Source organism: Budorcas taxicolor, chromosome 1 (assembly GCF_023091745.1).
Source record: "Budorcas taxicolor isolate Tak-1 chromosome 1, Takin1.1, whole genome shotgun sequence".
In the NCBI taxonomy this organism is placed as follows: domain Eukaryota; kingdom Metazoa; phylum Chordata; class Mammalia; order Artiodactyla; family Bovidae; genus Budorcas; species Budorcas taxicolor.
The window spans coordinates 107,327,541-107,339,832 of record NC_068910.1 but is presented as its reverse complement, the minus strand read 5'-3'; positions in this window follow the sequence as shown (position 1 = coordinate 107,339,832).

Below are 12,292 nucleotides of genomic sequence, written 5' to 3'. Positions count from 1 at the left end.
ACTTTGTGGAGAAAACATCTTCTGAATATCCAGGTGGGATAGCTTAGTAGTATGTTTGTTAGCACTTAATATAAACAATGACTTTGGAGTATTTGGATAACTGAAGGCATACTTATGAATGACCTAACCATTAGAAAGTGTGCATAAGGAAAAAAGAGGAGGATATAGGGAAAAAAAAATTTCAGCAACTTTTATTAAAGAAGTTTTGAAATAGATACGTATCATTTTAGATGGCTGAAAATGATCCTCTTTTCTACTATATGAGTCTTGGTATCAGGCAAAGTCTACCACTTACTCTAGAAGTCAAAGGAGCCAGAAACTCAATTTTCCATCCCCTTGCAACTAGAGTAAGGGGACTTGATCTAGGTTTGAATAGTCAAACTACTAACAGTGGATTTGTAACACTGAGCATGGAGCAAAGGGACAGGAAAAAACGAATTTGCGTTGCAAAGTCAGCCAAGGCAGCCAGATCAAGACCCTAGGCAATGCTTCTTGCATCTGCACCAGCTGCATTGTCAGCGTGAGCTGTGGCTTCTACAATTCAGCAGCTGCAATAGGAGCTCCTACTGAGCAAGTGTGGAGATTTGATTTGCGCTGCTGTCTCACTGTATTGTTTTCTTTTGTTCCTGCCCATTTATCAGCAGATTCCTCCAATCTCCCTGGAATTTCTATGTAATAGTCAATTTCCATTCAGCTAACTAATTTTCTGTTACAAACAAGTGCCCTAGCTTTAGCCAAAGAGAGATAAATTCAGTTCAGTTCAGTTCAGTTCAGTCCTTCAGTCGTGTCCAACTCTTTGTGACCCCGTGAATTGCAGCACCCCAGGCATCCCTGTCCATCACCAACTCCCGGGGATATAAGGGAGAGACCAAAAAGATACCCTGAGCAGAGTAATCAGAGAAGCAGAAGGAAGAACTGGAGAGTTGAGTGTTGTAAACATAAAGAGAAAAAAGACACAAGAACATAATGAAGTGCGACACTGATTGGCAAAATGAATGTTCCCGTAGAACAAGAGGTGAACAATCATTGAATCTGGGAAATGATAGATTTTTAGTGTCTTTAGTGAGAGGAGTTTCCAATTTATGATCGAGTTGAGGCTAGAGAATAGTGAGAAATGAACGGGAAGCATTGCACATAACATGAGGAGAATGTTTTTGAGTACTCCAGGAAAAAAATGGATAACAATTATAATCTTTCTACTTCCTATAGACAAAAGGTTTTTTTTTTTTCCCCTGTAGAGTATTTAAATACATATTTTCTAAAGTGTTTAGACACATATTTTCTTGACCTTCCCTGGTGGCTCAGATGTAAAGAATCTGCCTGCAGTGCAGTAAACCTGGGTTCAATCCCTGGGTTGGGAAGATCCCCTGGAGAAGGGAATGGCAACCCACTCCAGTATTCTTGCCTGGAAAATTCCGTGGACAGAGGAGCCTGGCAGTCTAGTCCGTGGGATTGCAAAGAGTCAGACACGACTGAGGGACTAACACTTTCACTTTCTTTCACACTTTCTGAAGAGAGGAAGGTACCAAAGATGAGAAAGAGGGTAGAAGTAGAAAGGAGCAATTAGGTGAGTTATTAAAAAAAACAAGTGGAGAAATATAAAAAGCATAACAGAGCCACAGATAAAAAACTGTAGGAAAGACAAGACAATGAAGACAGGTAGTATCAGATAAACACCAAGAAGGAAATATGGGGAAAATTTGCAGGTAAATATTTGTCTTCATCCTGGTTTTCATTAACTGTTGTCAACACTGGAAATCTTTCTGTATTCTTTTTTTCAAAATTCAAAGATTATCTTCCTAGGGAATTTGTGTGTGACACAGAGAATTTAATTTTAAATTTTACCTTAGAAACTTTGACTGCTTTTAAATATATTAACATTGCTGGAAAGTTCTTTCCATAATTAATTAAAAATTGATTTATATGTTTTATTAGAGTGATTAGGGCTGATTTTCTCTAGAAATCCTGCTGTGTTTATTTGAGAGCACTTTCTTCTCCACCAGTTTTTCTAGTAAAATAAAATTGAGCCAAAGACTGGAGCCTAATTCAAGTAATATAAATAACCAATGCCAGTAATTCTAGTTGTCAAATGTATTTAATTTGGAATAGGCTCCCTTCCTTGCAATTCCAAATTAAATGATAATTGAAAATGCTCAAATTCAATATGTGTGTGGTGGGTCTTTATTAAGTATAAACTTGGAAGGAGCAATAAGGGAACATTTTATGCATATTTCTTACAATATATATTAAAATAATAAAAGTATTCTCAGAAGTAGGTGAGAGAATAGAGAAATTAATATGTAAGTGACTTACCTTAAAAGTTTAGTCAGCAACTGTGATTAAAAAGAATGAAACTTTTAATCAGAATACCCAGAAAAATTTCTTATGTAGGAAACATGTGACCTATATTTAAAGCCAGTTTAAATTCTTTAAGATTCTAGTTCACCAAAATTTATGAAGTCTTTATAGTTACGTTAGAAAGAAAATGAATTATCACTGAGGGAGAATTCAGTCTTACAGTTATTTTGCCTATCTAGATTTAGTCACAAAAATATGATATATAGATATTTCATTAATTGTTAATTTTTTTATCTGCCTTTTTGGCATCTAGTAAGTCAATTTAAAATTATAGATTTTACAGTATTCTGACTGTTTTACCTAAGAATAATACGCCTTACAGAAGTTATTTCTCTTTTACCATATCTTGTGAGAAATTGTGGTGATCCTGTCAAAGAGGTAGGCTTTTTAAGGAGAAAATAATGCAGCCTCACTGGGATGATAATGGCACAGGCCACGATTCCTTGCACATTCATTTCCCAAGGTCAGGAAAATTTTGTTTATGTAAATTAGCTTTGAACAGAAGAGTCAACCAATTATATGAAAGTGTTCTTTTTAAACAGTAGAGGAAGGAATGAAGCACTAAAATTTCCTAATATCATGCATTGATTCCCTTTAGGACAAAACTAATTGTTCCTCTGGGCATTATAGATTTGAACCTGTAGGAAAAGTCCAGGTTGTTCCACAGGGCATTACAGACTCTAAAATCATAAACATCAAGTCACTGTAGACAATTCTAGTTTTAACAACTGAAACTGTATTTTATGTCACTGCCTTCCACAACAGATAACACTTTTGGCATGTTTATACAAACTTCAATTCATCCACAAATTTTGATGCTCTGAGTGCTTTGATTAGTATGGTCTTTTCTGAGCTGATTATACATGAATTCAATGAGGACAAAATTCTAGACTACCTTTAGGAGCCAAGTACAAGAAAGTTGTCCTCCTGGTGCAAACTATACCTCACATTCCAGATCTGCAAAGAACTCCCCACTTTACAATGAAATTTTTGGAGAAAAATTTTACTAGACATAGGTCAGGGGAAGGAGCAAAGATAAAACAAAACAAAGGATCACAGTGGGAGATGGCCTAGATCAGTGCCTCTCCAACTTTAGTCCCTGTGAATCTGCTGGTGATTTTCTGAAAGTGCATATTCTGTTTCAACAGGTCAGGGCTGGGTCCTGAGGGTCTTCATTTCTACCAGGGTGATGCCTCTAGGCATTTAGCATCCTCAGGGTTTTCCATCATTGGGAGGCCTAGCTTATCAGAGAACTAGATCATTAGTGAAGTTAGAGGTGGGGTGGGGGGGAATGGGAAAAAAAGGCAGATGGAGCTGACATGCAAAAGAGGAAAGCAAAGAAGAGCCAGGATGGACATGGCAGGCCAGCATGGGTTGAATCACAGCATGGAAGACTAGGCTGGGGACTTTTATCTTTATCTCAAAGGAAAACTATTGAGGGATTTTGAACAGGGTTGTCACATGTTCAGATTTGCCTCTAATTATTAACAGAGTACTTGGCATACAGAATTCATGTAGAAAAATAACACTATTTATGTCAAAAGAACATAATATGAAAATAGTAATATTGTACTTTGAAGAGCACAAAAATGTTTAACCTTGACTTAGGACATGACTGGCAGCTAGGGAAAAAAGAAGCATATATTTTGGTAGATTCATTAATTAACCATAGTATTTCTTAGATTTGTGCCAGTGAAACCTTAAAAAGAGATGAAAAAATCATAGATAAAGGAGAAGTCACTGTGAGAACTCAGCAGTGTAAGAGGATGGGTAAGCAGTATAATGTGTATTGGTAGCCTCAACCTAACCCACACCTGACTTAAACACACTGCCCTCTTCAATTTCATGTAATTACCTTTAAACTCTTTGTTGCCTAATTATTAGTACAAAAGTCTATATCGCTACTTCCAATAGGAATAGTCTTTTCCATTTTAGTTATTTTAATAGTTGGGTCATGGTATCTCATTGTGGTCTTCAGTTACATATCACCAAGAACAATGGTATGGAGCATGTTTTTGTGTTCTTATTTGACATATATACATTTAGTTTAGTGACCTGTCTCTTTAAACTTTTGTCCTTTTTACTGGAGCTATATGTTTTCTTATTATTAGGTTTTGAGAATTTTTTGTATATCCAGTATACAAGGCTTTTATCACATACATGATTTATAAATTTTTCTCTAGGGATTGTTATTTCTTTTCCTTCTACAAGATATCCCACTGGTCCATTATGCTGACTGGACCTAGGGAGCAAGAAATAACAACTGCTTTAGACTTATTGGTAGACATTTGCCTGCTAGAAGATGAGAAATAAACCCCCAAAATTTCAGGGTCCACTTAATTTAGTGAAATTCTTGAGATTCAGTTGTGTGGGTCATGGGGAATTATAACTTCATAGATATAGATACATTGTTGCATCTAGCCCATCCTGCAACCAAAAAGGAGAGGGAACCCTTAGTAGGCTACTATGGATTTTAGAAGGAAAATTATCCTTATTGAGTACATTAAGACAGCCACTTTATCAAGGGACCAGAAAAACTGCTTGATTTGGGCATGGCTCAGAACAGGCGAAAGGTTTGCAAAAGACCTAGCCTTCTCTCCAAGCTGTGGTGCCACTTGGACCATATGATCCAGCAGAAACAGGTGCTTGAAGTGGTAGTGGAAGATAGGGATGCTCTTTGGAGCCTTTGGCAGGTCAAGTTAAGTGCTAAACCTTAGGTTTGGAACAAAGCATTCAGATCTGTTGCAGATAAATACTCTCCATGGGAGGAAGCATAACTTCATGGCAAATAGATGGGGAAAAAATGGAAACAGTAACAGACTTCATTTTCTTGGGCTCTAAAATCATTGCTGATGGTGATTGCAGCCATGAAATTAGAAGATGCTTGCTCCTTAGAAGAAAAGCTATGACAAACCTAGACAGTGTATTGAAAGCAGAGACATTACATTGCCAACAAAAGTCTGTATAGTAAATTTCATTTCAGTTCAGGCACTCAGTCGTGTCTGACACTTTGTGACCCCTTGGACTGCAGAAGATCAGGCTTCCCTGTCCATCATCAACTCCCAGAGCTTGCTCAAACTCATGTCCATCAAGTCAGTGATACCATCCAACCATCTCATACTCTGTCGTCCCTTTCTCCTCCTGCCTTCAATCTTTCCCAGAATCAGAGTCCTTTCCAATGAGTCAGTTCTTCACATCAGGTGGCCAAAGTATTGGAGTTCCAGCTTCATCATTGGTCCTTCCAATGAATATTCAGGAATGATTTCTTTTAGGACTGACTGGTTGGATCTCCTTGAAGTCCAAGGGACTCTTAAGAGTCTTCTCCAACAACACAATTCAAAGGCATCAATTCTTCAGTGCTCAACTTTCTTTATGGTCCAACTCTCACATCCATATATGACTACTGGAAAAATCATAGATATGATTAGGCAGACCTTTGTTGGCAAAGTATTCTCTGCTTTTTAATATGCTGTCTAGGTTTGTCATAGCTTTTCATCCAATGAGCAAATGTGTTTTAATTTCGTGGCTGCGGTAACCATCTACAGTGATTTTGGAGCCCCCCCAAAATATAAAGTCTCTCACTGTTTCCATTGTTTCCCCATCTACTTGCCATGAAGTGATGGGACTGGATGCCATGATCTTAGCTTTTTGAATGTTGAATTTTAAGCCAACTTTTTCACTCCTCTTTCACTTTCATCAAGAGCCTCTTTAGTTCTTCACTTTCTGCCATAAGGGTGGTGTCATCTGCATATCTGAGGTTATTGATATTTTTCCCAGCGATCTTGATTCCAGCTTGTGTTTCATCCAACCCAGTGTTTCTCATGATGTACTCTGCATATAAGTTAAATAAGCACAGTGACAATATATAGCCTTCACGTACTCCTTTCCAAATTTGGAACCAGTCCATTGTTTTATGTCCAGTTCTAACTGTTGCTTCTTGACCTGCATACAGATTTCTCAGGAGGTAGGTAAGATGATCTGGCATCCCCATCTCTTTCAGAATTTTCCACAGTTTATTGTGATCCACACAGTCAAAGGTTTTGGCATAGTCAATAATGCAGAAGTAGATGTTTTTCTGGAACTCTCCTGCTTTTTCAAGGTTCCAACAGATGTTGACAATTTGATCTCTGGTTCCTCTACCTTTTCTAAATCCAGCTTGAACAAACGGAAGTCATTGTTCATATACTATTGAAACCTTGCTTGGAGAATTTGAGTGTTCCTTTGCTAATGTGAGAGATGAGTGCAACTGTGCAGTAGTTTGAGCATTTTTTGGCATGGCCTTTTTTGGGATTGAAATGAAAACTGATCTTTTCCAGTCCTGTGGCCTCTGCTGAGTTTTCCAAATTTGCTGGCATGTTGAGTGCAGCTATTTAACGGCATCATCTTTTAGGATTTGAATTAGCTCAACTGGAATTCCATCACCGTCATTATTTTTGTTTGTGGTGATGCTTCCTAAGGCCCACTTGACTTCGCATTCCAGGATGTCTAGCTCTAGATCAGTGATCACACCATCATGATTATCTGGGTCATGAAGATCTTTTCTGTATAGTTCTTCTGTATATTCTTGCCACCTCTTCTTAATATCTTCTGCCTCTTAGGTCCATACTGTTTTTGTTCTTTATTGTGCCCATCTTTGCATGAAATGTTCCTTTGATATCTCTAATTTTCTTGAAGAGAACTCTAGTCTTTCTCATTCTATTTTTGTTTTCTATTTCTTTGAATTGATCACCAAAAAAGGCTTTCTTATCTCTCCTTGGTGATCTTTGGAACTCTGCAATCAAATGGGTATATCTTTCCTTTTCTCTTTGCCTTTTGCTTCTCTTCTTTTCTCAGGTATTTGCAAGGCCTCAGACAACCATTTTGCCTTTTTGCATTTCGTTTTCTTGAGGATAGTCTTGATCACTGCCTCCTGTACAATGTCATAAACCTCCGTTCATAGTTCTTCAGGCACTCTGTCAGATATAATCCTTTGAATCTATCTGTAACTTCTACTATATAATCATAAGATTGATTTAGGTCATACCTGAATGGTCTAGTGGTTTTCCCTACTTTCTTCAATTTAAATCTGAATTTTGCAATAAGGAGTTAATTATCTGAGCCACAGTGAGATGCCAGTCTTGTTTTTGCTGACTGTATAGAGCTTCTCCATCTTTGACTGCAAAGAATATAATCAATATGATTTTGGTATTAACCATCTGGTGATGATGTCATGTGTAGAGTTATCTCTTGTGTTGTTGGAAGAAGGTGTTTGCTATGACCAATGCGTTCTCTTGGCAAAACTCTGTTAACCTTTCCCCTGCTTCATTTTGTACTCAAAGGCCAAATTTGCCTGTAACTCCAGATACCTCTTGACTTCCTACTTTTGCAATCCAGTCCCCTATGATGAAAAGGACAGCTTTTTTTGTGTGCTAGTTCTAGAAGATCTTGTAGGTCTTCATAGAACCATTGTATAGTCAAAGCTATGGTTTTTCCAGTAGTCATGTACAGATTTGAGAGTTGGACCATAAAGAAGGCTCAGCACCAAAGTATTGCTTAAATGCTTTCAAAATTTAATGCTGGAGAAGGCTCTTAAGATTATCTTGGCCAGCAAGTTGATCAAACCAGTTAATCCTAAAAGAAATCAATCTTGAATATTCATTGGAAGGACTGATGCTGAAGTTGAAGCTCCAATACTTTGGGCACCTGATGTGAAGTGCTGACACATTAAAAAAGACCCTGATGCTGGGAAAGATGGAGGGCATGAGAAAAATGGGGTGACAGGGTGAGATGGTTGGATGACATCGTTAACTCAATGGACATGAGTTTGAACAAACTCCTGGAGACAGTGAAGGACAGGCAAACCTGGCATGCTGTAGTCCATGGGGTTGCAAAGAGTTGGATATAATAGATCCACTGAAGAGCAGCATGTGAAGAACAGCTATTAGCCTGCCCTGTGCCTTATTAGGGGCTTCCCTTGTGTCTCAGACTGAATGCTTAACAACGTGTCATCAGTTTTACATGGCATCTGAGCTGCCTTTCCTGAATTGGGTGTTGTATGATTGCCAGGTCATTAAATTGGGAGTACACTGTCATATCATTATTAAATGCAAGTGGTATGTACATGTTTTAGCCTGAGCAAGCCTTGAAGGTACCAGTAATGTCTATGAAGAAGCAACCCAAATGCCCATGGTTCCTATGCCTGCTGCACTGGATTCTCTATCCCAGCCTGCACTTGTGGCCTAATAGGAGGGGTAGGGATTGTCTATAATTAACAGAGGAATAGAAGACCCGGATCTGGTTTACCAGTGGTTCTGCATCATATGCAGACACCATCCCAAAGTGGACTACTCTAACACTATTCCTGCTCTGTAACTTCCCTGGCAGACAGTGTGATAGAAAATCTTCCCAATGGACAGAACTTGGATACCTGATAGCTTACTTGCCTGTGAAGATAAATGGCCAGGTGTGTGATTATATAGTGATTCATAGGCTTTAAACAATAGTTTGGCTGGATGGTAAGGGACTTTGAAGCAATAATACTGGAAAATTGATGGCAAGGATAGTTGAGGAAGAAGTATGTGTATATTTCCCTCTAATGGGAAAAATCATAGATATTTGTGCCGGATGTGAATACTCACTGAAGGATGACTTCAGCAGTGGATGACTTTAATAATGAAGTGGACAGGATGACCTAGTCGTGGATACCAGTCAACATTTTTCTTCAGCTACCCTGCTGCTGCAGCAGCTGCTGCTGCTAAGTCATCTCAGTCGTGTCCGACTCTGTGTGACCCCATAGATGGCAGCCCACCAGGCTCCACCGTCTCTAGGATTCTCCAGGCAAGAACACTGGAGCAGGCTGCCATTTCCTTCTCCAATGCATGAAAGTGAAAAGTGAAAGTGAAGTCACTCAGTCACGTCCAAGTCTTAGCGACCCCATGGACTGCAGCCTACCAGGCTCCTCCATCCATGGGATTCTCCAACCAAGAGTACTGGAGTGGGTTGCCACTGCCTTCTTCTCAGCCACCCTACCCTGGTCATCACCAAATGGACTCAAAGGGGACCACAGTGGCAGGAATAAAGTTTACCTGTGGGATCAGCAACATGGGCTTCTACTTACCATGGCCAGCCTGGCCATGGCCACATCTTAGTGCCCAGTCTGCCAGGAGAGACCAACAATGAGTCCTTGATAGTGTACTGTTTATCAAGGTGATCAGCTAGCTTCCTGGTGACAGATTGATTACACTGGACAATTTTCCATTGTGGAAAGGTCAGTGTTTTGTCCTTACTAGAATAGGTACTAACTCTAGATACTGATTTTCCTTCCCTGCAGACAAAGTGTTTCTGCCAAAACAACTCTCTGTGGACTTACAAGATTACTTATCTACTGCTCATGTTACTTCAACAGCAAATGAAATGTGATGATGGCCCCATTACTATTGAGTTCACTTGTCTGAAGCTGTTAGATTGAGAGAATGTCAGAATGGCCTTTTATAACTTAGTTACAGTATTTCCTGGATGGACAGTACCATAGGTGATCAAGGTTCTTCAGAAGGCTGTGTGCTTTTAAAATCAGCATCTAATACATAGTACTGTTTCTCAGATAGCCAGGATTCATAGGTCAAAAATCAAGAAGTAGAAATGGAAATGGCACCACTCGGTATTACACCTAGAGATCCACTAGACAACTTAACTTCATTTTCCAAGATTTTATGCTCAGAGGTTGAAAGCCCTTATAGCCAGAGGGAAGAATATTTCCACCAGCACACATAGCAGTGATTCCATTGAGTAGGATCTTAAGAGTGCTACTGGGCCACTTTGGGCTCCTCATTCCTCTGAATCATCAGGCAAGGAAGGCTAAGTCACCAGAAGTGACTGTTCCTGACTACCAAGGGAAATTGGACTACTGCTCCATAATGGGACTACTGCTCCAAAATCGTGTCTGGAAAAAGAAAGTCCCTCAGAGCACCTCTTAGAAGTACTAGTCTCTGAAACTTACTTCAGTGGCAAACTTCAACAAATGAAGCAACATGAATGGATCTAGAGATGGTCATTCTGAATAAAGCAAGTCAGACAGAGAAAGACAATTATGATATCACTTATATGTAGAATTTTGAAAAAGCCTACAAATTAATTTATCTATAAAATAGAAATAGAGTTATAGATTTAGAAAACAAACTTACAGTTACTAGAGGATAAGAGGAAAGGGATAAATTGGAAGATTGGGATTGACACATACACACTACTATATGATATGAAACAGGTAACTAATAAGGACCTACTGTATGGGCACAGAGAACTCTATTCAATACTCTGTAATGACCTATATTGGAGAAGAATCTTAAAAAGAGTAGATATATGTATAACTAAGTCACTTTGCTGTTCTGCAGACACTAATATAACATTGTAATCAGCTATTGTTGTTGTGTTGCTAAGTCATGTCCGACTCTTTTGCAACCCCATGGACTGTAGCCCACCAGGTTCCTCTGTCCACGGGATTTCCCAGGTAAGAATACTGGAGTAAGTTGCCATTTCCTTTTCTGAGGGATCTTCCCAACCCAGGGATTGAGCCCTCATTTCCTGAATTGGCAGGTGAGTTCTTTACACCTGAGCCACCAGGGAAGCCCCCAATAATTTTTTTTTAATTGGGCAGAACTTCAAATTTTCTAGACTCTTTGAGAATGATGATTTGGGTCACCCTACCAGATAAAGAATAGTGAATAACTGCAGTACTTTATGAAAGTAAAGGAAAAATGGATTTGAAAGTGGAAGAAGGTAGTTATAAATACCATGAGATCAGTTACAAAATGCCTTGAGTATTTCTTCCTTACTTTGATAAGAGTACATTATGGTGTATGTGTGTATGCTTGTGTACAACAAATGTCTTACTTTTCCTTACACTATTATTCCCTTATCATAAGATGAATTGAGTAAATATCTTATGATTAATCATTGTCAATTTAACATCGTTGTATTTAAGTTATCAGATATTAAAGAGTAAATATTTTCCCTCTTAGTGCCTTTTAAAATAATTTATTTACTTATTTTATTTACTTATTTTTGGCTGCACTGGGTCTTCGTTGCTGCAGGAGACTTTCTGTGCAGGCTTTCTCTAGTTGCAGCAAATAGGGACTACTCTTCTTTGAGGTACATGAGCTTTTTATTATGGTGACTTCTCTTGTTGTGCAGCTCAGGCACCAGAGGGCAGTGGCTTCAGTAGTTGTGGGTTGCAGGCTCTAGAGCACAGGCTTAGTAGTTGTGGCACACAGGCTTCGTTGTCCCGTGGCATGTGGAATCTTCCTGAACAGGGATAGAACCCATGTCCCTTGCATTGGGCAGGCAGATTCTTAACCGCAGGACTGCCAGGGAAGCCCCTTTTTGGTGCATTTTTGATTGTACACAGCATAACTGCATCATTATTGGTAGAATTATGCCCTTACTGTTATCCTTATTTGAAGTTTAATTACAGTTTAAAAAAGTGTTTATGGGTGCCAAGTTGACAGTGGGTACACCTGAAGATCTACAAGACTTCCTAGAACTAACACTGAAAAAAGTTGTATGTCCTATTCATAGGGTATTGGAATGCAAAAGTAGGAAGTAAAGAGATACCTAGAGTAACAGACATATTTGGCCTTGGAGTACAAAATGAAGCAAGGCAAAGGCTAACAGAATTCTGCCAAGAGAATGCACTGATCATAATGAACATCCTTTTTCAACAACACAAGAGATGACTTTAAATATGGATATCATCAAATGGTCAATACTGAAATGAAATTGATTACATTCTTTGCAGCTAAAGATGGAGAAGCTGTATACAGTCAGAAAAAAACAAGACCTGGAGCTTGTTTTAAAGAAAGTGGGGAAAACCACTAAGCCAGTCAGCTATGACTTAAATCAAATTTACAGTGGAGGTGACAAATAGATTCAAGAGATTAGGTCTAGTAAACAGAGTGCCTGA